Source organism: Phascolarctos cinereus, unplaced genomic scaffold (assembly GCF_003287225.1).
Source record: "Phascolarctos cinereus isolate Bilbo 61053 unplaced genomic scaffold, phaCin_HiC Scaffold_4;HRSCAF=312, whole genome shotgun sequence".
Lineage (NCBI taxonomy): Eukaryota > Metazoa > Chordata > Mammalia > Diprotodontia > Phascolarctidae > Phascolarctos > Phascolarctos cinereus.
The window spans coordinates 553,226,068-553,252,812 of NW_027555847.1; the positions used below are offsets into that span (position 1 = coordinate 553,226,068).

General features: G+C 37.4%; 1 pseudogene; it reads right to left on the reverse strand.

Annotated features, from left to right (window-relative positions):
- LOC110208770 (S-formylglutathione hydrolase-like) overlaps nucleotides 1–26,287 on the reverse strand; it is a 54,970-nt pseudogene extending 28,683 nt beyond the window's left edge.
- Nucleotides 26,288–26,745: the final 458 nt, after the last annotated feature.

The window sequence follows — 26,745 nt, forward strand, 5'->3', positions numbered from 1 at the left end:
TAAGAGGGACAAAGTATGATCTAAATATCCTTGTGAGGGTAAGATTGCCTAAAAGCTCTAGAATATTTTAGCGGGCCTGAGTTTAGCTCAGTGGTATCAAACGCAGACAGAAATAGGAACCACTAAATCATAGAAGAGGATCCCTGCAGGCTACATATTGACTTAGAAACCCACACATTACCATTATCTATGTTCTATTGTATTTTTATTTAGTTTGTTCAATAGTTAAATGTATTCCCATTATACTTTAATCCGGTTGCCCCAGAGTGTTTGATAATTCCAGTTTAGAGTAGACTACCTGCTTCTGGACAGGATTGCATCTGGCACATGTGAGAAAAAGAAGGTGGCTGAAAAAGTGGAAAGGGTCCAGAAAGGGGTGAGGTGGTGAGGACACTGAGGACAAATGACACTTTTTTCAGGCCAATTCCACAACTTGTGTTTTGAGAAAGAGAATCATAAATGTGATGCAGAGAGGGACTTTGCCAGTTTGCCTACGGTGAAGCTATTTCTAATAGAAGCTGAATATGCAGATTTCAAACTATATGAGAGCTGTATGGCAGAAAATTTAAATGAAGCTTGTATCATTGCAGGGAAGTACTTTGGTCAGAATATGCTTCCTATCTACCTCAAAACCCTCAAGGACTTACTTTAACTTTGAGATACCAAAGCTAAATTCTGAACGGATTAATTCTTGTGTATTTAAAAATTTTAAACATTATATATATATATATATATATATACATAATATATATATATATATATATATATATATATATATATATATATATATATATATATATATATATGTATATATATATATATAATTGTCAGTATCTTTTATTTTTTTAATTTCAGTATTTTGTTTTCCCCTAGTTACATGTAAAAACAATTTTAACATTCATTTTTAAAATTCTGAGTTCAAAATTCTCCCCCTTCCTTCTTCCCTCCCTCCCCAACCCCCCACGGCACATTGAGAAGGCAAGCAATTCACTATAGGTTATGTAGTCATGCAAAACATTTCCATAACAGCATGTTGTGAAAGAAAACATAGACCAAAACAACTCCTCAAATATCTTTTATTTTTACATTACCTTCTTTTTTGGAACATATCCCAAACCCTCCTGTATTCAGCCTTCATTCCCAGTAAAAAAAAAAATAAAAAAAGAAAGAGGAAAAGGCATTTCAGCAAAACTGACATATCACCTGAGCCCGAGTGCATATTTGATGCTCCATGCTCACAGCTGCCTCACCTCTCTGAAAAAGGGGTAGAGAGAACTTTTTTAAAAAAATCTCTTGGGGTAGCTAAGTGGTGCAATGAATAGAGCTTGGAGTGAATAGGCCTTGGAGTCAGGAGGACCTGAGTTCAAATCCAGCTTCAGACATTTAATACTTACTAGCTGTGTGACCCTGGGCAAGTCACTTAACCCTGATAGCCTCACCAAAAAGCAAAAAAAAAAATCTCTTCTCTGGTATCTAGCATGGTCACTTTAATCATAAAATGTTCAAGTTCTTTTTTTTGCTCTTGTTTTTTCTGTTTACATTGTTATAGTGACCATGCATATGCTTTTCTAGGATCTGCTTACTTCAATCTCCATCAGTTCATATAAGTCTTATAATACTTTCTTATTATTTATATTTTATTATATTTATATTTTTATATTTATAATTTCTTATGTCACAGTATTCTGTGTGCCACAATTTGTTTAATCATTCCTCATAAATATAATCATATTTTAAGTAACTGATAGACACCAATTTATTCCAATCTTAAATATTAATTAGAAGACTCTATATTAACTCAATCAGTTGTAATATTAATTGATTGTGAATATGTCCCCATTAAAGCCTCAAATGTCATATAGTCAAATCCTTACTCAAATTATGAATCACAGTTTGAATATTCCAACAAGTGGTCATTAGACATCTGCTTGAAGACTTCCAGAGACTAACTCTTAATCAATTTTTGGACTGCTTTGTAAGAAAGTTTTGTTGTTGTTTTTTTTTCCTTATAGAGAACTGAAATCTATCTCCTTACAATTTTAGGACTTTTTTCCCCAGTGGTTTCAGAACTAAAAGGAAGCTTAAAGATTGTCTTTTTCATCCTTCTCATTTTACAGATCAAGAAATTGAGTCCCAGTGAAGTGAAATGAGATGCCCAAGGAACACAGGCACTAGAAATGAGTACTCTGACTCTAAAGCCAGTGCTAGTTTCACTGTATCAGCCACCTTTCACCCAAAGGTCCTGGTTCTCCTTTCTAGGGCCAAGTAGAACAAATTTAATCCTTCTTCCACTTAATAACCCTTCATATATTTGACAATTGCTGTCATGTCCCCATAAGCATTCTCTTCTCCAGTTACTTGAAGTCAGCTTCCTATGGCATGATTTCTAACTCCCTTACCATCCTGGACACCACAGCTGCCCTTCCCTATCCCAATATATTCTACCTTGCCCTTGGTCATTGTAAAGATGACATTCAAATCTAATTACAATATTCCATATATAGTCTGGCCAGGGCAGTGCAGTAAGACCTTGCTCATCTATCTTATTTGTGACTTTAAATTACTTCTACTAATTTGGCCCAAGGTTGCATTAGCTCTTTAGACTACCTTGACAGGTTGCTAACTGATATACGTGCAGCACACTAAAATCCTGTAGGTTTATGTGTGTACACACACACACACACACACACACACACACACACACACACACACACACACACACACATACACACACACACTTTTGTGTCTGTATCTTTTTTGTGTGTCATTGACTTGCTGAGTCTAAGATTCAGCAGGTATCGCTATCAACTAGTGTCTTCTTAGCTTTTGCCTACCATTCCTGCCTGTTGAGGTGTTTTTATATCTGAATTCTTTTATCCAGTTATTCTTTTAGTTTTTTATCTGTTATTCATAGTCTGTCTTGAATTTTTTTTTTGCCATAAATGAATGAATGAACACATGAAAGAATGAATGAAAGAGAATTTATTGAGCACTTTTACGTTCAAAACACTGCCTTAGCATAGTGATACAAATTGATACAAATACAAATCTAAAATAGATACACAAAGGTGCAAACAGAAATGCAAGACAATCCCGGCTCCCAAGGCACTCACATTCCCATAAGGGGAGATAATACATATAGGAGTTTTAAGCTATAAGTCATCTGCAAAGGCCCTCCTGGTCCTTAGGGTACAGGAGCAGAGCAGATGCTAACACATCTTTTTAGTGCATCCTTTCCACTGAACAAACCATGTCTGTTTCTGTTGCTAAGAACTTTGGTGGCAATGACCTTTTCTGCAGAAGGCAGCAGTGGTTCTAGCACCAGATTCACTGGGTGGCAGTCAGATCATATCTATGCCTTTATTTAAGGAAATTGTGAAGATGTTTGAGAGAGGAGTGTTGAGGACCAGGTTGACATCAATCCATTAGTCTTCCTATTTTTGGGGGTCAGTGATCCAACTATTTCGGAATCCACTTAACTATATGATCATATAGGCAATGTCTTTCTCCATCTTTCCCACAAAGATTCCTTCTTCAGATGCTGGTCTCTACTATATCCATGACAGATCCTTTGAATTATTATTCTAGTAACCGTGGAACTGTGTGAAAATAAAAAAAAGAGAGAAATGTGGTTCGTCTGGCAAAAGAAATACAATCTATTCTCAATTATTCACACTAATGATCATTGGCACAGACAATCAAAAGCTGTCAGTAATCTGCCCCACATGGCCATAGCCTTACTCATTGCAACAGAAATGCAACACAGCTGAGTGTCAAGGAATGATGCCTAATGTTTGTGGACAATACACAATGTGAATAAACATACTGATCTTCATAAACTGACGGGACCAAGATATAACAAGTCAGATACCAAAACAATCAATGACCTTCCCCATCCAAGGAAGGATGCAGCCCACTGTATGAAACATATGCTACCTTTAGATAAAGCCTAACAAATCACAGCTTTATAGTAAAGATTAGCCTAATTCATCAACTTATTAAGTGGATATAAAACACCAATCTAGCATAAAAATTCTCCTTCTTGAGATTTGTCATGTAGGTTCATATCTTGCTCACAGTATTTCTTTTTTATTTCTCTCTGTTAGATGGTAAACTCCTTGAGTGCAGGTGGGTTGTTTTTCATCTCTGGATCTCCGTGGTCTAACACAGCAAGGCATTTAATAAATGTGTGTTGGATATGCCAAACTAAATTGAATGTTGATTGAATTTCTCCTAATGCCAATGAGGAGACATACCCTTTGACATCTTTGTTAAGTCCCTCAGTGCCCCACAAGACTATGTAATAGCTGAAATACTTGCAAAATCTGTGTTCGTGGAGAGGCCTGGCACCTTGCCCTGTTAAAAAAGTGTGTTACCCACATCATTCAGAAACGTCTATTTCAAGCTTTCTAAGGAGTAAAGCCTGCACTCACACTGTCTGCTGATGCCTCATCATGGTGTGCAGCAGAGTCTGGATCCTCAAAGGTTCTTAAGTGCAACACCAGAATAATATAGTCTTTGGCGTCTTCAGCTGAAAAAAAAAAACAGTCTCAGGGATAGGCAGTATCTTCTGACTAAAGTCTGATCAATAGAGCTAAGTGCAGAGAGGTTTATCACTAACAGTCTGGCCACAAGTTCTCACTTTAACCCATGAACCAAAGAAAGATTAAAAATATCTCTTAGTCCTGTGGGGTGCCCTTCCACTTATGTGATGATAGCGGTAGAATACAAGAGAAATGCTGGATGGTATGAAGAAATACAGAGTTTGTTGCTGTTCGTTGTGTCTGATTCTTTGTGATTCCATCTGGGTTTTTCTGGCAAAAATACTGGAATGATTTGACATTTCCTTCACCAGCTCATTCTACAGATGAAAAAACTGAGGCAAATAGGAGTAAGTATGGTGAGGGTCATACAGCTAGAAAGTGTCTGAGGTCAGATTTGAGTTCAGGATGATGAGTCTTCCTGACTTCAGGCCCAGCCGTCTGTCACCTGGCTGTCCCACACAGAGTTTAGTTCCTCTGTAAACATCAATTTCATAGCCAATATGCAATATATATGTATATATGTATATGTGTATATATATATATATATATGTATATTATATATATATGTGTATATATATATAATATATATATATATATATATATATATATATATATATATATGTACTTTGGATGATTTGTTATTTCTTGACAATATTCAATCTCCTGACTGTGCATTTGCACAGGCTGTCTGTCTTGTCCTGGGATGCTCTGCATCCTCATCTTTGCCTCCTTAATTCCCTTGCCTCATTCAAGATGCATGCAAAAGGCCTTCCCCACTCTCTCCCTAATCTTAATGTTTCCTTTCATCTGACATTTCCTGCTATGTGCATTGGATAAAACAAGTACTTACATAGCTATTTGCATGCTATTTCTCCTACTAGAATAAGGGCTCCTTGAGGTCAGGAGCTCATTTTTTTGGTTTTTATTTATATCCCCAGCATTCAGCATAAGGCTTGGCACATAATAAATGTGTATGGCACATAATAAATGTATTGAGATCACTCATCCAAGTCAATGTAAAGGTAGCAATAGGGAACTCAATGAAAAGGAGGGTGGGAAAAATAGGCCAGCATTAAGAAATAATAGCAAGTCAGAGTCTTGTAAAAGTCAAGTCAGAATTTTTTTCTCAGAAGAGGCCTATATAACAGGAAAGTTTCTGAGGAATATTTATCTCTCTCCATCCATCTATCCATCCATCCATCCAACCATCCATTCATCCATCCATTTTTCTCTTCTCTCTCTCTATCAACCTACCTAGATAGCACAGTGGAATCAGGAAGACTTGAGTTCAAATCTAGCCTCAGACACTCACTAGCTGTGTGACCCTGGGCAAATCACTTAGCCTCTAATTCCCTCAGTTTCCTCAACTGTAAAATGGTGATAATAGCACCTCCCTCACAGGGCTGTTGTAAGGATCAAAAGAGATAATGGTTGTAAAGCCCTTAGTACAGTGCCTGCACATAGTAGTTTCCATATAAATGCTTGTTCTCTCCCTCCAACTATGTATGTATGTATGTATGTATGTATGTATGTATGTATACATAATATGTATGTATGTATCTATCTCTGTCTTTCTGTCTATGTCTATCTCTATGTATCTGTCTTTGTGTGTCTACCACTTTCTATTTGTCTATCTATCTCTGTCTTTCTGTCTCTCTCTCTGTCTCTCTCTCTGTCTCTCTCTGTGCCTCCTTTTCTTTCCCTCTCTTCTCTCTGTCTTTGATGACAAGGCAAATATGGATTGTAATTTGACCTTTTGTATTGATTATTCACATTGATGAAATTACAGGTCCATTGATGTAGTGAAATATGAAAATAGATGAATCTTTTAAAAAATTATTTTATGTTATTTTCAAAACCATATCCTCTCCCTTCTACATCCCCATTCCCCTTCACTCCCACTTTGAGAAAGCAAGAAAAGCAAAGTCCAGTATAAATATAATCAAGCAAAATTTTTTTTCCCCTATACTGCCCATGTGAAAAAAGTACCTCAGAGTGCATTCTGAATCTATTACATATCTATCTAGAAATAAGTAGCATGCATCATCACGAGTACTGTGATACTGTGGTTGGTTTCTGTTTTGATCAGAGTGCTTAAGTCTTTCAATGCTATTTGTCTTTACAATATTGCTACTACTGCATAAATTATTCTCCTGATTCTGTTCACTTTACTCTGCATCAGTTCATATAAGTCTTCTTAGGTTTCTCTGAAACCATTTCCTTTATCATTTCTTACAGCACAGTAATATTCCATTACATTTATGCTTGTTCAGCCATTCCACAGTTGATGGGAACCCTGTTAGTTTCTAATTCTTTGCTACCACAATAACAATTGCTATATATGTTTTCACACATATAGGTTCTTTTCCTCTTTCTTTGAATTCCTTGTAGTATTCACCCATGAGCAGTATCACTGGGTCAAAGTCTACACACAATTTAATCACTTTGGGGCATAGTTCTGAATGATTCACCCATTTTGCAGTTGCTCAACCAGGGCATTATTGTATCTGTTTTCCCACAGATCCTGTAGCATTTGTCATTTTCCTTTTTTTTTTTCTGTCCACTTTGCCAATCTGAAGCGTGTGAGGTGGGACTCCAGAGTAATTTAATATGCATTTCTCCAATTGTGATTTGAAGCATTTCTATAAGACTATTGTTAACTCAGATTTCTTCCTCTGAAAACTGCCTATTCATATACTTTGACTATTGGAGAATAGCTCTTCTTCTTATAAATTTCAATCCGTTTCCTATACATCTCAGAAGTGAGACTTTTATTAGAAAAACTTGCTGCAAAGATTTCCCTCCAATTTTCCACATTTCTTATTAATTTTAGCTGAATTGGTTATCCTTATCACAGACTTTAAATTTTATGTAATCAGAATTGTCTATTTTAAGTCCTATTGGCCTCTTTATCTCTTGTTTGGTTTTAAACTCTCCTTTATCCATAAATCCAATAGGTATTTTATTCTATGCTCCTCTAATTTGTTTATGATATCATCCTTTAAGTCTAAATTATGTACCCATTTGGAGTTTATCTCAGCATATGGTATGAGGTTTTGGTCTAAATCTAATTTCTGCTCTTGAGTTCTCACAACAGTTTTTGTTAAAAAAAAAAGTTCATTCCCCAATAGCTGGAGGCCTGAGGTTTATCAAACACTAAGCTGCTGTTCTTGTTTGCTTTTGTGAATTGTGTACTCAGTATCTTCCACTGATCAACCTCTCTATTTCTTAGCCAGTGTCAATTTTTTATGATTATGTCATTGTATTGTTTTTTGAGATCTGGCATGGCTAGACTCTCTTTCTTACTCTTTTCTAAATTAATTTCCTTGACCTTTCTATCCTTCCAGATGAATTTTATTTTTTCTCTATAAAGTAATATTTTGATAGTTTGATTGTTATGACACTGAATTAGTAAGCTAATTTAGGTAGTAATATAATTTTTATTATGTTGATTTGGCCTACCCATTAGCAGTAAATATTTCTTGATATTAATAATAACTAATATCACAATTTATAATATTATTAAGAATTAACATTTCTCATAGATCTGTCTTTGTTTAAAGAGTGTTTCGTAATTCTGTTTATATAGTTCCTATGTGTGTCTTGGCAGTTACTTTCCCAACATTTTATTCAATTTGTAGTGCTTTTAATGGAATTTCTTTTTCTGTCTGTTGGATTTTATTGGTAATGTACAGAAATGTTAATTTGTGAATTTATTTCATATCCTTCAACTTTACTGAAGTTGTTAAGTATTTTGATTAACAGTTTTGTTGATTCTCTAGGGTTCTCTAAGTAAACCATCTTATTATCTGTCAAGTAATGATTTTGTTGCCCTTTTGCCCATGCTTATTGCCCCAATTTCTTTTCCTTGCCATATTTCTACAGCTAGCATTTGTAGCACTATACTAAATAGCAATGGGACAATGGACATCTTTGCTTTACTCCTATTCTAAGTGGAAAGATCTCTAGCTTATCCCCATTACAGATAACATTGGTTCTTACTTTTAAATGGACACTATAGATAAACAGATAGTATAGACAGATACTACTTGTCATGTTAAGAAAAGTTCCATTTATTCATATGATTTCTAGGGTGGGATTTTTTGGTAAATGTGAGTAAGTATTGCATCTTATAAAATACTTTTCTGTTTCTATTGATGTAATCATATGATTTTGTTTTTGTCATTAATATGTTTATAACTTTTTAAATATTAAACTAGCCCCTGCATTCGTAGTATAAATCCAGCATGGTCATTATATATAATCCTTGAATGGGATATATTCTTCATTGCCTTATCTCAAATGAATTAGACTAAGGCTGTATAGAAAGGAATGTTGTTTATATACCAGAAATCACTCATTTATGGCTAGAGCTGTGCCTACACTGCTAAAACTGCCACTGATTTGGGTGATACAGCATTTTAAAAAAATATTGGACCTTTGATCTCATTGATTTGGAAGCTCCCTACAATGATGAAGATCATGACCCATTTGTGTGTATATGTGTCTATACATATATGTGTGTATGTATATTTGGGTGTGTATAATTATTGTTCAACAAAAAAGGGCAGCTAGGTGGTATAATGGATAGAGCACTGTGCCTAGAGGCAGAAAAACTACCCTTCCTGAATGCAAACCTGGCTTCAGACACTTATTAGCTATGTGAGCCTGGGCAAGTTATTTAATCCTGATTGCCTCAGTTGCCTCATGTATAAAATGAGCTGGAGAAGGAAATGTCAAACCACTTTGGTATCTTTGCCAAGAAAACCCTAAACAGAGTCACGAATCCACACACATGTATATTATATACTTATATTTGTGCATATGTAGATAGATAGATAAATATAGATAACACACATATACATACATATTTTATGCGTACATATTTTATATGCCTTAGTATGAATTCTCCCTGAATCAAAGCATCATTGTATCTTCATCTTCTTGAGTGGATTTTGAAAAAGATAAACTTCTTCAAAATGAATTAGGCTTGTCTTCAGGTGACAGATATTCAGATCATCACTGGGAGCACACTTAAAGACTTTCTAGCTGATTATAACGTTTCAGGGCTTGTGTTTTGATGGAATAGCCTTGAACAACCTAGGGCCACCTCTGCACTATAGTAAGGTTTCAAAAGGAGAGGGTGTATATGTATGTGTGCTTATGTATGTATATGTGTATAAATGTGTACATATATTCTTATACACATGCACACACACATGCACACACATATACATATATGGTGAAAGAGAGAAAGAGAGAGAGAGAGATGGAGAGAGAGAGAGAGAGAGAGAGAGAGAGAGAGAGAGAGAGAGAGAGAGAGAGAGAGAGAGAGAGAGAGAGAGAGAGAGAGAGAGAGAGAGAGAGAACATGGCAGGGAAGCTAGGTGGCACAGTGGATAGAGCACCGGCCCTGGAGTCAGGAGGACCTGAGTTCAAATCCGGCCTCAGACACATAACTCTTACTAGCTGTGTGACCCTGGGCAAGTCACTTAACCCCATTGCCTAAACCCCCCCCCCCAAAAAAAAAGAAAGAAAGAAAGAACATGGTAGAGAAGATGTAGAAAGCTGGCCTTAGAGTCATAAAGACTTGGGTTCTAGTCCTCCCTCTGGCTCATACTGGCTGTAGGTTCCTGGGCCAGAAGTCTCTATACATTGCAGAGTAGGACCCAATCCGTATTAGCAGAAAAGCTTTTTCACTAGAACATCCCTGTATTGATGAAATCCCAGGGCTGTCTCTGCCACAAAAAGCCACATTTGTAATAAATATGGAGAGAGCACAAAGCGGTAAAGAGCTCTAACAATACAAAATTCTCCACAAATTCAACTAATTTTTTTCAGCTTCAGATGAAAACAGCTGGAACAAGAAAACTATCTTTGCTGACTAGCAAACCCTAACCAAAATGATTATATGGGTAAGCTGTCCCTAGTGACCACAAAGAAAGAAAAAAAAAACAGATGAAAGAAAGTGTCAAGTATCAGGATTTTAGGAGGAAAACCTCTCATGAATGCAGCAAAGCAGTAAAAGTCCTATAGAGGATACAAATCCACCATTCCTCCCCCAGGTCCTTGAGCACTGGGCAGGCCTTCCCAGACCCTTTTTCCAGGTCAGGCATAAACCTAATCACTTACGTTGACATAGTACTTTAGAGCAGTGGTGTCAAACTCAAACAGAAAAGGATGCTTGTGGATGGCATATTGACTGAGAAAACCACAAATTAACATTATCTGTGTTGTATTATATTTTTATTTATTTTGTTAAACATTTCCCAATTTCATTTTAATCTGGCTAGAGCTCACTCAGGACTTTGCCAGCAGTTTGATGCCTGTGCTTTAGTGTTTGCAAAACGCTCAACAGGTAATCTCTTTTGAGCCATATAACAACCCTGTGAAGTAATGACTTCAGAAATTCTTATCCCTGTTTTATGGAGGGGGAAACTGAGGCTATTATTTATACAGCTAGAAAATATCTTTGAACCATAGGCATGCCTGTACCAGGGATGCTAGGACACATCTTAATGTCTCAAAACTCATTGGTAATTTGTGTCTCATTTTTAGAGTATGTATTTTTAAGAAAAAAAAATTAGTCATCAACTTTTAAAAATTAGGTTTAGTTCTAAGTTTTAATTTCTTTGGTTTGATGAATAAAAATAATCATCTTTTATTAAACATTCAACAAATGTTTACCTTAAAAAAAGGTTCCCTGAGTGAGCACCCTAAAGAAATGTGCTCTGAATGCCTATCACTTTCTGAAAGGTTGTCCTGACTTCTAGTTCAGCTCTTTATCCACTATCTAATGCTGCCTGCTTCCCATACCATAGAAGTATTTCATCTTCAACTTTAAGACTGTACCAAATGCTACAAACACTAAAACCAAAGACTTTGAACCAAGCCTTTGGCCAGATGACCTTGAGTTTCTTGCCAGAGGAACAGAACTCATTTCTCTTTTTTGCTTTTTTGGGGAGGGGAGGGTGGTGTTGCTTCTGAAGACTTGGATTAGGAGATATACCCCATCACTTATCACAGTGCATATGCATTACGGAGGCAGAAATAACTCAATGCATTATATTAAACAAGACATTAAATCCATCATTCTCCTTGACCTTTCTGCCTGCTATTCCTCTCAACAGCTAGAAGATATTTGTGAAGCTTGGCATAAGATTCACTTAGCTGTTGTGTTGGTGTTTGCAGATTGTCCATCTGCTCTCCTAATGTAGTAGGCTCATTTTAGCATAGCATTTATAAAGCTTTACTATTTTAGGCCGTTCCAGGATTGACATAAGGATTCTGGTGTCCATTATCAGCAGAGAGATGTACATCAGTTTTAGGGTGTCATGTTAACATGGGTAGCCTGGTCATATTCTGTCTTATACATCATGCTCCATGGTAGATTTCTGAGCTCTCTGTAATTTCTGAAAGGGAAAGGGGGGAAGGGGAAGGATGTGAGCACAGAAAGCAAATGACAGTGAGAAGCAGACAGTATGCAATGGCCTAGAGGGAAATCTCGCATGGTCTTAAAACTATTCTCTTTTGTACCCAAGGTAGACATAATGACAGATAATGTATTTTTTAAAAGAAAACTTTAGTCAACAACTTTTAAAAATTAGGTATGATTTCATATTTGTAGCAGTAGATACTCTTATGGCAATGGTTTACTTCACCCCCTGTACCAACTCCCCCAAAGAGTCTGAGAGTACTCCATTCTTTCTCTCTCTTAAAATATTTTACTTCTTATTATGAGCTTGGCAATTATCAACAAACGTAAACATTTTGACATACAAAAAAAAGAAAAAGTACTGTGTAAGACAGCACCAAAAATGGGATTAGACTAATATTTTACACTATATACCACAATAAACTCAAAAAGGGATATACGACCTAAACATAAAAATGCATAAAAAATAGAGAAGGGGAGTAGGCATCTTTCACAATTATGATTAAGGGGAGAATTCTTACCAAAACAGTGGATAGAGGTGATCATAAAAGATAAAGTAAGCAATTTCAAATATATAAAATTGAAAATAAAATTTTGTGTAATGGGTAAATGGGTTTTACACATGCTCACATGCTTAATGACATAAATAGTAAAATTAAAGATGGAGATACCCATGCAGGAGACGGCAGAGACCTGCTTCTGAGAGAAGACATCCTTCTTTTTCCTCCTATGTAGATAGAGGCAGCCTCTTTCCATTGGCTGCATCTTTAAAACTAACAGACTGGAATAGTCTCTCCCTCTCTCTCTGGCATCATCCAGAGAGGGAAGGTCCTTTTAACCCCAGAAACAGTGCCTTGAACTAAGCTGGGTTAAGGGAGAAAAGTCACATATCTTCTGTTAGGCTCTGTGGCCCTTAATATAGGAGTCAGGGTTTTGGTTTGTTGTGTTTGTCCTTGTCAATTCTAGGTACAGATAGTGGATCTCCAGCCATGGTGACCTTGGAGGCAATTTTCTACGTTGGATGTTGCTACAAAGTTCATCAGGGAAGCCCTGAGATGTTGGGGGTACTGTAAAAAGTTCCAGAGGGTTTTAGGCTGTGAACCTAATCACCCTCCCTTCACCAGAGACTGAGGTGGTGTAAAGTGGGATTATACCCTCTAGATATTGGTAAGTAGGGACAGATGTCTGTATGTTTGTTCTTGCTAGATCTTTGAAGTAAAGGTTTTTATCTTTGTAAAAACTATTCTGATTGTTAAGAGTTTTAAACGAAACTCGGGTGTGGAAAGATGCCTAAAATTGAGAGAACACAATCAGTGTGGGTTTGAGCCAGTGGCAAAGAAACTATACAACCTCAACTCCTCTTACAGATACCTAAGAATCCTGGGGAGGGGTGAAACATAATGTAGCTAATCTTTAGGTTTTGGGGTAAAGGTACTTACATAAAATACATTAAATTAGAATTAGAAGAGAACTGGGAAATTTTTTTCACTGAAAATTTCTCTAATAAAGGTCTAACATCCAAAATAAATAAATAATTGATAAAATATAAAAGAACAAGAGCCATTTTTAGTTAGATAATCTGTTTCTAATCAAGGATCCCTAATTTATGTCAAGGGTTTTGGCCTGCCCATCCTCCAGGTCAAGGTTCATTTCTACTATTTATTTCTGATAGAAGGTAAACACCTCAAGAGTGAGGGACTTACAGATAGAGCTCTCTATCTAGATAGATATCTATATAGCTCTCTATAGATCTATATATAGAAAGAAAGATTTCTCTTTCTACATATTACGTTATATCACATAATACCATATATCACATCATACATCTTATTTTAATCATATATTAGATTACATTTTATGAGAGAGAGAGAGTCCAGAAGCACCAGAAAAGACTTGCAGAAACTAAGATATGAATTGAGTTTTGAAGGAAGTTGGGAAAAATAAGAGGTGGAAGCAAGGAGAGAGAACATTCCAATAAAAGGGAGACAGCCAATGAAAAGACATAGATGTAGGAGTGTTGTATGTGAGGAATAGCAAGGAGTCCAATGAAGTTGAATCATAGACTGTGTTGTGGGGTGTAAAGTATAAGAAGATTGGGAAAGTAGGAGGAGCCCATCATGTGAAGAGCTTTCAATTCTAAACAGAGGACACCATATTTGCTCCCATACACAATAGGGAATCATTGGAGTTTATTGAATAGGGGGTGGCATGGGTAAACACAAGCTTTAGTAAATTCCTTTTGGCAAGGGAGTAGAGGATAGATTGGATAGGCAAGAGGCTTGAGGCAAGGAAACCAACCAGAAGGCTATTGCAATAGGCCAGGCAACAGGTAATAAAGGCCTGAACCAGCATGGTGGCTGTATGAGTAAAGTCAGGGTTATGCATACAAGATATTATGAAGATAAAAATGACAAGATTTAGCAATGGATTAGATATGTGAAATGAGTGAGAGCATAGAGTTAAGGATGACATTCAACCTAAGTGACTAGGAAGATGGTGGTACCCTTGACAATAACAGGGAAATTCAGAAGAGGGGAGGATTTGGGAGGAAAAGATGAGATTTGTTTTGTATATGTTGAATTTAAGATGTGTGCCTACAGTACACCAAGTTCCAAGATGTCCAAAAGCCAATGAATGGGTTGGTGAAGAGAGGTTGAAGCTCAAGAGAAAATATGGTCATCTATCTATCCATCTATCTATCTATCTATCTATCTATCTATCTATCTATCTGTCTGTCTGTCTGTCTGTCTGTCTGTCTGTCTGTCTGTCCGTCTGTCTGTCTGTCTGTCTGTCTGTCTGTCTATCCATCCATCCATCTATCTATCTACCTACCTGCCTATCTATACACACATATGTATATACACACACATGTGAGGATTCAGCAGAAGAGACTGAGAAGCAGCAGTCAAATAGGAGAGCTAAGACGCAGTGCTGTCAAAAAGCTTAGAGAGGAAATAGTAACCTGGAGGAGATGATCAACAGTGTCAGATACTGTCGAGTAGTCAAGAAGAATTAGGATTGAGAAAACACTAAACAAAAATATTTATTTGGCAATTCACAGATTTCTTGAGAGTATTCTAAAAGGTGGGGTTTGGAGAATATCCAGTAAGTGGGACTCACTGGCACATGGTTTAAAACTCACATGTATTGAGAGAACCACTGAGTGTAGGAAAATTAGCCTACACCATTTATCTATCTCAATTCCTGATCTGCCACGTGGCACTGAACTCTTGTAGTCTGAAATCAGGGCCTTCCATCTTTCCAGCACTCTTCTTGGATCTTGCAAGTTCCGTATTTTGGTCCCATATTATTCAGACAACACTCCATCTCTGGTCATTTTTAATTAGTTGACCTGTTCAATAGGTTCCTTGTATTGGCTTCTTGAATTTCACTCATGACCTCCATCTGTACTTTCAATTCCCCTAATACCATTATTTATCCCCTATTTTAGCACTCCTTGAAGAAAAGGTAGTTCAATTATTTCCATGGACTCCAACCCACCATGATCCTCACCAGATCTTAGTGTGTGACCTATCCAGTCACTTGGCCATATAGTCCAGTTCAAGGGTTGTGTTTATGCCTTGTAATCTATGAAGTGACTACATGGAAGCCCAGGCAGCTAAACTTCTAATTTTGGGATCACTGGGGTGAGTGAAGGTATTCTAGGTAGGTTGCTTTAACTTTTGTAGTTTTATTGTTAACAATATATAATATTACTTTTAGCTTTATTTATATGAGATAATGTTTTTTTTTTCTGATAGTTATAAAAGAGAATGCTAGAGGAATGACCAAGCTCTGCTTGGCTTGAACTCCATGGAACATGATGCCCCTCCTGGGATAAACTGATCACTTCTAATCTCATCACCATGCTTCCAACTCAGGCTCTGGATACCCAACACCTGCCCACCTCTCTCAGCCTCCTCTCCCCTCTGATGGGAGGACTGGAGGGGAGAGCACTAAACACCTCCTAAAGCTTTCTTTTCTAGAGGACAGAAATGGGACATTCAGCCCACTCCACTTGGTTTTTATTGCTGTTGTTGTTCATTGTAGTTTTCTTTAAAGCATTTAGATCTGGAAAGGATGTTAGAAGCCTTCTGGCCCAATTGCCCATTCCACAGCTGAGGAAACTGAGGATCAGAGAGGTTAGTCTTATGATCATAGAATCATGGACAGAGCTGGAAAGGATCCTAGCTACTATCTAGTCCAACCTCCCATTCTATAGATAAGACCCAGAGAGATCACAGATCATAGATATAGAATTCAGAATGTTAGTTGCTTTCTAATTTTTTACCTTATTTTACTGAGGACCAGAAGAGTCACATAAGCAATAATTACTTAATAAATGATAATTACAGAACTGATATTTGAACAGCCTGGCATAGTAGTCATTCCACTTTCCACCTGCAATTCTGCTTGATTTCAACTCCATGAAACAAATGCCTCCCCGCGCCCCGCCCCCCCCCGCCACAGTCCGGTACTGTTTAGTCTCATTTCCTGGCCCTGTCCCCAGCTTTCCAGCTTCCTTGTGTGTTGTCTTCCCTTATTAGATTGAAAGTTTCTTGACTGCAGAAATTCTTTCTTTTTCTTGTTTGCATCCCCAGCACTTAGCACAGTAACTGGCACATAGTAGGCACTTAATAAATGTTTATTAAATTTAATATTGTATTGCACAACAACAAAAACATCGTAAGTTTAGAGTATGAAACGTAGCTCTCCTAAACCCAAATTATTCCAAGAACATTTGTAGATGAAAGTGTAAAGAAGATAATAAATAGAAATGAAACAGGTTTGCCAATGTTCCTATAGTGATTTATTTTCTATAGTGATCATTAAGGATAGTGGAATCTCTACATTTGTAATTCCCCACCTCAATACCTACTGTGTCATAGGATAAAGTGAAAATGTTACTGAATGATATGAAATCAGGAAAAGTAACTGGGCCTGACCAAATATATGCAGGAAAGCTTTCGCTGAAGGAACATAGTATTGAAGGCATTCAAAGATCTATTTTCTAGATATATAAAATAGGAGAAGATTCCAAAAGATGGCTGATAGCATTATCACCCCCCCAAAAGGTTACTGAGAAGACATCAACAACTACTATTCCATTTGCCTATGAGTCAATCTCCACAAATCTTTGCTAAAATTGTCTATGCGTAAATATGTCCTTGATGAAAATATGAGAAGGAAACAAGTAAGTTTTTTATAAATGATTTTCTGTAGCAAATTATAGTCACCTAATGGACTGAGAGATGAAAATAAGATAAGATTCTATTGTGTTTATTATTTAATCCCTTACAAAATGCCCCTGTCACTTACTTGGTAGAGCAAAATGTGGTCAAAAAGGCTGCCTTCCAATAGGTTGTCTTCCATGATGCCAAAAGAAGATCACAAGAGATTCCCTAGCAGATATAACTGAAGAGATAACTTTATTCAGTGATCCTTTGAGCGTTAACACTGAGTGAAGTATGAAACAAGGTAAGCGAGGTATGGTTTGGCAATGTCATGGAGGATGTCCTGGAAAAAATATAAATAGGAAAGGATTTCTTACAGATAGTGAGATAACTCATATGTTCTTGTTTGGGGATGACATTGATTCTGACTACATGAAGCCTCAGAACACTGAAGAACCTCCTAATGTGGTCCACCCTACATAGGAAAAAAAAACAAACCAAAAAAAAAAGGTTGATGAATGTACGTTTCTCAATTCAGTTCAGTTCAAAAAGTATTTATAATGCAGTTATTACATTCAAGGCAGTATATTAGATTGGGGGTAAGAGAAAATGAAAAGCAGTTTTGGCTTACACATCATATAGAGATCATAAGAACCTTATGCATCATAAGAAGCTCGTCCATCATGAACAGAGATAAATATATACAACATAAGTTAAGGAGGGAGAAAGGACTAAGGGGAGATGGTACTTGTATTGAGTCTTGAGGGACACTGAGGGTTCTAAAACTTAGAGAAGGGGCAGCTAGGTGGCGCAGTGGATAAAGCATAGCCCTTGAAGTCAGGAGGACCTGAGTTCAAATCCAGCCTCAGACCAAACATTTGACACTTACTAGCTGTGTGATCCTCGGCAAGTCACTTAACCCCAATTGCCAAAAATAAAAAACAAGAAAAAGAGCAAAAGCTTAGAGGAGTGAGTATATTTGAAGAAAGGAAGACAGCCTATGCAATGACTTGGAGATGGAGATGAAATGCCATGACTGGGCAACAGAAAACAATCCAGTTTGGTTAGAATGTTGAGTGCATGGAGGGAAAGAATTTGAAATGAATCAAGAGTTAGATTGTGAAGGGCTTGAATGTCAAGCTAAAGAACTCATATTTCACATTAAAGACAATAGAGAATTACTAAAGAAGCTTAGCCAGAGGAGTAATGTGGTCAGACCTGTGTATTGGGAACATTATTTTGGCAGATCTTTGGAAGATAGATTGAAGAGGAAATACTAGAAGCATAGAAACCAATTAGGGAGCCATCATAATACTAGACAAGGTAAAATAAAGGTCTAAATTAGGCTAATACAATTGTTAGTGGAACAAAGGGGATAGATGTAAGAGATATTGGAGAAATAGAATTGACCAGACTTGAAAGCTGATTGGATATGTAAGATGAGGAAGATGAGATGCTGAACATGACTCTGAGGCAAGATTGCAGTAGAGCTGGGTAACAGAAAGGATGATGGTTCATAGAAGAGAAACAGATGAAATAATATAATAATTGTAAAACGCTTAGCACAGTGCCTGCTTGGCACATAGAGCTATCTAAATGTTAGTTATTATTAGCTATTAAATAGACATGTTTGTTGGGATGGATTCAGAAGGGGAGATGATGAGTTCTGCTTTGGACATGTTGAGTTTGAGATGCCTACAGGACATCCAGATGAAAATTCCCACCAAGTAGCTTATGATATGAGCCTAAAGCTCAGGAGAGAGAGGAACACTGAATATACAGAATCTGGGGAACTCATAAAAGTGAATGAACTAAAGAACAAGGTATATATAGGGATAAACCATAGAATCTAGGACAAAGTCTTTTGGGACATCCACAGTAAAGGAATTAGATATGGATGATAGCCAGTAAAAGAATCTGAGGACTAGTCAGACAGGTAGCAGGAGAACCAAGAGAGAACTATATTACACAAGTTAGAGAGAATAGAAGATCCAGAGTGAGTAGATGGTGAACATTCTGAAAAACTTCAGAGAGGTCAGGAAGGAAGGTCTGAGAAAAGGCCATCATATTTAGCAGTTAAGACATCAATAGTAGCCTTGGAGAGAGAACTTCTGCTGGAGTATGTGAATTGGAAACTAAATTATAAAGAGCTGAGAAGTGAGAGATAGGAAGGTGGGAAAATGAAGATAAGTGTAGACACCTTATCCTAGTTGTTTATAACAAATAGTTAAAGGGGTGGCCCATAGAGTTGTTCTCTCAGCAGTGTGGTGGAGAGGCAGTGTGGGGCAGGCAAAAACCACTGATTCTAGTGTCAGAGGACTCAAGTTGGGTTCTTGCCTCTAATACCACCCTTGTGACCCTAGGAAAGTCACTTTACCTCAGTTTTCTCATCCAAAAAATGAAGAGGCTAGATTGGAAAGTCTACAAGTGTTCTTCTAGTTCTAAATATAAGAACCTGTCCTGTGGCCATCATACCAGGCTCCCAAATTTGATACAAAGAGAATGAACTGGATCATATTTCAGAGGTTGGGCATATTTTCTTTTTTTCTTTTTAAAAAAATTTTATTAATTTATTTTGATTTATCAACAATCACTTTCATATGCTTTTGAGTTGAAAATTTTTCTCCCCCTTCCTCCCCCCCACCCTCCCCAAGATGGCATACAATCTGATATAAGCTTTACATTTACATTCCTATTAAATATATTTTCACATTAGTGAAGCTGTAAGTAAAAATTAAAACCAATAGGAGACAACCATCAGAAAGACGAAACAAACTCAACAGAAAGTAAAAATAAGTGACAGCGATTCGACTTCCATAGTTCTTTCTTTGGATGTGGACAGCATTTTCCATCCCGAGGCCTCTGGAGATGTCTTAGATCCTCATAATGCTGAGAAGGGTTCAGTTTAACAATCTTAGTTATTGCATAATGTGGCTGTTATTGTGTACAAAGTCCTCTTGGTTCTGCTCACTTCACTCAGCATCAGACCATATAAGTCTTTCCAGGTTTTTCTGAAGTCCTCCTGTTCATCATTTCTTATAGCTGAGTATGTTTTCAATGGTCTCAAGTGGTCCCCTTCTGCAAAAATTTCATCATTTTATATTGCTGTGCTTCTGGTGATGCTATTTGTCTCTGAATCATGGAATGTCATGATCTCAGAAGAATAAGAATTTTAGAGAGTCCAATCAATCAACTGACAAGCACTTATTGAGTACCTACCATGTATCAGGTACTACGCAAAGCCCTGGAGATTAATTGTTGCTCAGTTGTTTCAGCTGTGTTCAACTCTTTGTGACCCCATTTGATGTTTTCTTGGCAAAGATAATGGAGTGGTTTGCCATTTCCTTCTCTATCTCATTAAACAAATGAGGAAACTGAGGCAAACAAGGTGGAATAACTTGCCCAGGGTCAGACAGCCAGGAAGTGTCTGAGACCAGCTGTGATCTGAGGAAGATGAGTCTTCTTGACTCCAGAGCCAACATCATATCCATTACACCATCTAGCTGCCCATACTGGGCATAAATAGGTAAAATTGAATACATTGAATACATACGTGAAACATAGGTAAAATTGAAATAGTCTTTGTCCTCTAGGAGCTTATATTCTAATGGGAGATAGCATGTACATAAAAAAGATAGTTTAGGGAGGGATGGCACTAGCTTCTGCAGGGATCAGGAAGGACTTTGTATAGAAGCCAGGGCTTGAGCCAGCTTTTGAAGGAAACCAGAGATTTTGAAAAGTGGAAGTAAAGAGGAAGAATATTTCAGGTACCAAAACATGGTGACGTTTTGAGTTTTTTACCTCACACTGATCAGATTGAAAAGACTGCAAATAAATGACAAGAAAAATTTTTGTAGTGGCAAAAAAACCCCAAACCTCATTGAAATGAAGGAAATGGTCATAAATTGCAGAATGGCTGAATAATTTGTGGTATGTAAAGGTCATAGAATGCTATCATGCTGTGAGAAATGTAGAAATAGATGATTTCAAAGAGATGTGGAAAGATTTGTATGAACTGATGCAGAGTGAAATGAGCAGAATCAGAAAAACAATTTATGCTATAGCAACAATTTTATAAAAATAAACCATTTTGAAAACATATAAACTGATGTCATCATTTGGACAATGTGTATTCTCACCCCCTTTGGGGTTTCTATTGTTTATTTCTTTTTGTGGTTTTAGCATAAATGGTTAGGCTAACTTCTTTCCTCTTGTTTAGATTTCACTGAGGAACATTTTTTTCTTGTTTACCTTTACATTAAATCGTTCCATTTCTCCAAATTCCCAATTTATACACTTTTAAAAAAGTATTTTTTCCCTTTGCTCTTCAGTTGTCTGTACTGCATTGGACAAAGTACTCTGAAATTTCCCAGACCTATGTGAATTTTCCACTAGACGTGTACTAGAATCAATACTCAAGATAATGGACGAAGGAAAATTAATGAAGGAATAATCAAATATGAAAAAGCTAAGAAGGCACAGTAAAGGAATAATCAATTAGATCAGGGTTGGAGGCAAGGTACCACAAGGTGAAACTTTAAAGTAGAAGTTTCTGGAATCCTTCTCCTCATATCCAAAATTATTTATCACATGCCTCATTTCCTCAGGATTTTTGGTTGAATATTAGGAGATACCTTACAATTGTCTCATGGTGGCTTAATATGTTATCCCTTTCAGATAAAAGGTTGTATTTTAATAGCTACCCAAAAGAATAACTAAAATGGCTAGGCAATGCGAGAAATAGGATGGGAGTGGGTTAGCTCAGCTGGAATAGAGAGTGTACAAAAGACACGAGGCTGTTTGGACTATTGAGATGTATTCTGGTGCAGGTTGGGGAAGAGATTGACAAAGGGTCAAAGCATTGTCACTGTGGAGAGAGTTTTGTAGATAAAATAGATAATTTCAATTCTACAAGTATTTATTCAGGGGTACTATGACTGCTATGAACTGGCCCTGACCCACAAAGACAAAAAAATGACGCAGCTCACATCATAGCAAACATTAATATAATTAATTAATTAATATAATGCTTCAAGGTCTGCAAAGTGCTTTACTTGCTATTTCCTTTGATCCTCACAACAACCCTGGGAAGTTGATGCTATAATTATTCCCATTTTATATGTGAGGAAATCGAGGCAAGCTGAATTTAAACTGATTTGTTTGATGTTATACAGCTAGTATGGGTGTGAGACTGGATTTTTAACTTAGATCTTCCTGTCTCAAAATACTGCAACACTGTATCCACTATGCCCATAAACTTGTTCTCCAGGCTTTTACTTTCTGCTGGAGTTCACATTCTTGTAACATAATAAGCCCACGTTCCCCTATACCTAGAACTAGGATCCTAGATTTTTAGTTGGGCAGGACCTTAGAGATCATCTTAGCCCAACCTTCTCATTTTATAGATGAGGAAACTGAGACCCAGAGAGTTTAAGAGAATTGTCCAAAATCAAAGCAAACATGAGATTTAATGCCAGCTCTTCTGATTCCCTCATGTTTAGCAATCCCAGCTTTTTTTTTTTCCTGACTGATCCCTTATCATGGTTTTCTTGGCTTGAGTAGTAGATCTGGAGAAGGCTCTTGATTTATCTTCAAGTGATCTGGAGATTTTGTAACATCCCACCTTGGTGGAAACCAACTACAGAGTATCTCTTGCGGTTGTTGTTGTTTTTACAAATTGTTCAAAGGATGAGACCTGAAAGGAACCTTAGAGATCATAAAATCCATGACTTTTCGTTTTAAAGATGAGAAAGCTAAGTCTCAGAAAGGTTAAGTGACCTCCCTAGCATCATACAGGATAATTTGTAGCAGAGCTGGGATTTGAACCCTTGTTCTTGTATTCCAAAGATATACTTTCTTTTATACTGAGATAACAAGGTATGGTGAAAAAGCCCTGGAGTTGAGGTTTGCAAAGACTTCAGCTGGAATTCCATCCCTAACCCTCACTGTGGAACCATTGAAGAGTCACCTGTAGTCTCTCTTCCTCAGCTCTTCCATAACTAGTGGAAGTACCTGGATAGTACCTGAGTCCTTGTTGTGGGGAGCAAAACTGACAATGTATATAAATCACTTTGCAATCTTTAAAGTTCCATTTAAATGCTAGCTAATATTATTATTCATTTTATAATCCCTGTGTGCTTTGAGAGTTAGTTGAGAAAGAAAACAAAATGGACCAGAGACAAGCAAAGTTTTTCTTATACTCTGAATAATGTGTGTATACACACACACACACACACACACACACACACACACACAAATATGTGTGTGTGTAAATTAAAGACAGTATTTCTAATTTCTTTAAATGAGACATGAAGACATAAATATAAAAATTAGGAACCAGGAGAAATGGTCTTTGAGTTCATCTAGTACAGTCCTCTCATTTTACAGATGAGTAAACCAAGACCAAGAGCGGTGCCAGGGTCACCCATCCTGTAAACAGCAGACCTGGCATGCAAACCCAGACCCTCTCATTCCCAATGCAGTGCCCTTTCCCCTGCTCCATTCTGCTTCCATGTGTGCTACATGTGAAGATATCTAAATTTGGGTAAATTACACATTTTTAAAGAAATGACAGATAAGTAATGAGATTGGGCCGGTCATTTAAAAAGATTGCCTCCCACATAGTGGGCAGAATGAGCTTCCAGAAAGCCAGGGAGGAATGGTCACAGTATCTTTCTACGGCATGTGATCAAAGAATTTATCTTCCTACACTTTTCGCTGCCCTCTCCTTCCTCTTCTTCCTGAAAATTCGACTGCTTGAACTACCATTTAGCTGGGGTCAGGGTTTGAGATTTGAGGCAGAGCACAAGAAAGTAGAAATTTTAATTTAATTTCATCTTGACCCAGAAATTAAAAAGCTATTGACACCATGTCCATAAAAACAAGTGCCCTCCCACCTACCTCTTCTCTTCTTCCTCTTCTTTGTCTTTTCCCCGTTCCCACTTCATCTCCATCTTCTCTCCCTGCCTTCTCCATTCATTCAGCACATATTTATTGCATGCCTACTAAAACATGCTTTTCTAGAAGTTGAGGGAAGGAGGATGATAGGAAGTAATCTAGGTTTGGTAATGGAGGTGAGGGTTAGAAGTGGACAGGAAGGAAAACTAGACTGAATGATATTCCACAATTTTATTTACCTCATCAAACACTGAAGTACCCCATATTAAAGCACATCCTGGCATTTGATTCATGAGGCAAAAGAAATGAAAAGTAAGTTCTATGGTACTATAGCCTGAGCCACTCTCAAATGTGAGTGTCTGAAAGTTATACAGTGTTTCAAGGCATATTTTGGGTCAATGTCTATTAAAACAGCCCATAAGTCCCTGTCTGATGTTTCCATCAGACCAAATTAGAACTTAAACATTCCAACTCAAAGCTAAGGCAGAATTGCAAGAAGATAACAAGGGAACTCTCATCCCTCAACCATCATCACCCCATACACTTATAGATATACTATCTTATACTGCAAGTGGGACAGAGAATGTGTATAGCCCAAGTAGCTCAAGTTCTAGGGTTGTGTCTGAGGAGAAACATTTATATATCTTTAAATCTGTCACTGGAAGCTTCCTCGAAAAGTTTTCTCATCTGTAAAATTCTGGATTTGGCCTAGATGATCTTTAAGTTTCCTCTCACCCCACCCCCCAAAGACGCTACTTCTTGAACACTTAGCCATGTTTCAAATGCCATGTCCTTTATGGCACCTTCCATGGTCTCCTCTATTGATAATGATGGATCACCACTCCTGTTTTTCACAGCACCATGTTTGTACCTCTCTTGTCATATACTTTTTTGTATTACAATTATTTGTGTTTGTGTCTTATCCCCCAGTTGGGCCATGTACTCCATGAGGCAGGGGTCATAGCTAATTCAAAGTTTATTATCGTACTGGGCCTAACTCCACACTCTACACACATTTGATTAATAAATTTCCTGAATGAATAAATGAATTGAAAGACCAATTCTAGCTAATTGGTATTAAACATGGAAGTAGAATTTCACATTGAGAAAAGTTTTCATGCTCATGTTAGTACTCCTTTATAACCATGATGGTCAAAACCAATTGTAGATGAGCTTGGAGGATGCGGTGGCTTGCCTAGATTCCAAATCCTTTTGTTCTTCCTGCTAAACTATCACACAATCTTTGCCTTTAAGCAAAGGGTGGAAAATGAAAAGAAGTTGTTACAAATTAAAATCCTATGCACATGAAACTTATATGATATGTCACAAGCTTGACAAGCCTAGGATCTTTTTCAGTGAGCAATAACAGAAATATTGTGAGCAGCTAGGTGGTGTAGTGGATAGAGTGCCAGGCCTGGAGTCAGGAAGATTCATCTTTCTGAATTCAAATCTGGCCTCAGACACATACAACTGAGCATGTCACTTCACTCTGTTTTCCTCAGTTTTCTCATCTGTAAAATGAACTGGAGAAGGAAATGGCAAGACACTCTAGTATCTCTGCCAAGAACACCCCAAAGGGAGCCACGAAGAGTCTGACATGACTGAAATGACCAAGCAACAATGATATCCATAGAAATATTACCCATAAGTATAAGTTCACCCTTTTGAAGTGGGAAATTCATGTTGTCATTCAGATAATTCAAGATAAAACGCCTACACTTCAACGATCCTGAAACAACAGGAGAAAAAAACCATCTCTGAATTCCTTAGTTAAAATCACTTCTGTTCTTCATTTTTTTCCCTTCACTTTGCTAGTATCATCCCAACTGTAAAGGAGCTGATCTTTTCTGCAGCAGCAAAGCCATTTACAATTTTTATGGAAATCGTGCTATAAAAAAATAAATTTTCAGCAGGGCAAGGCCGCCTGTTTAATAGGGCTCTCAAAACGTGCACACGTGTGCATGGATGCCTGGCTGTGGGAAAGAGCCCTTATTTTATCTATAGCCTTGCACTGTTTCCTTCACCTCGCGTCAGGATTCTGCATAATATAACCATAGATCATGTTTATGATCAGCTAATTTTTCCTCTGCTCTGTGGCCTCTGCTCCCCTATTCCCTTCCCCCTTTCTCCCTGTCTCTCTCTCTGTTGTTCAATGCTTCCTAAAGCGGGGCCGAAGACTATCTGAAGTGCTGGGGCGGTACCTCGGGTAAGTCGGTATGAGCTCACAATACCCACCATGTGAGCCCTGTTCAGTAATCTGCTTGTAAAAGCTGCTCCTCTCTTACTTCCCCATCCTCATTCCAGGAGCCTATTAAATTAATGAGATAGAAGGCAGTGCTACCGCAGTCAACATGTTATTGGTGTATAGTGCTGGTGCTATTACAATGTGCCTGTTTTTTCTCCTGGGACATTTAATTTCCGCTTCTCAAACGAGCTGCAAAGCCGTGAAGCCTCGCAGTGTTCTTTCTAGACACTCTGTGATGCAGATAATGAGGGTACTGATAGGTGCCTAGGAGACTGTGATGGCTCTAAGCACAGCTATGGTCTGATAATGCTTTATGCCAACAGTGTCACAGCGGAACCACTATCATCCCTCAAGGAATGGTTCATCTTTATATGTAATACAGCAGCTGTCACCTAAATGGCTAATGGGAAGCAGAGTAGAACCTTAGTGCTAGTAATCTTTGTCACTTAAT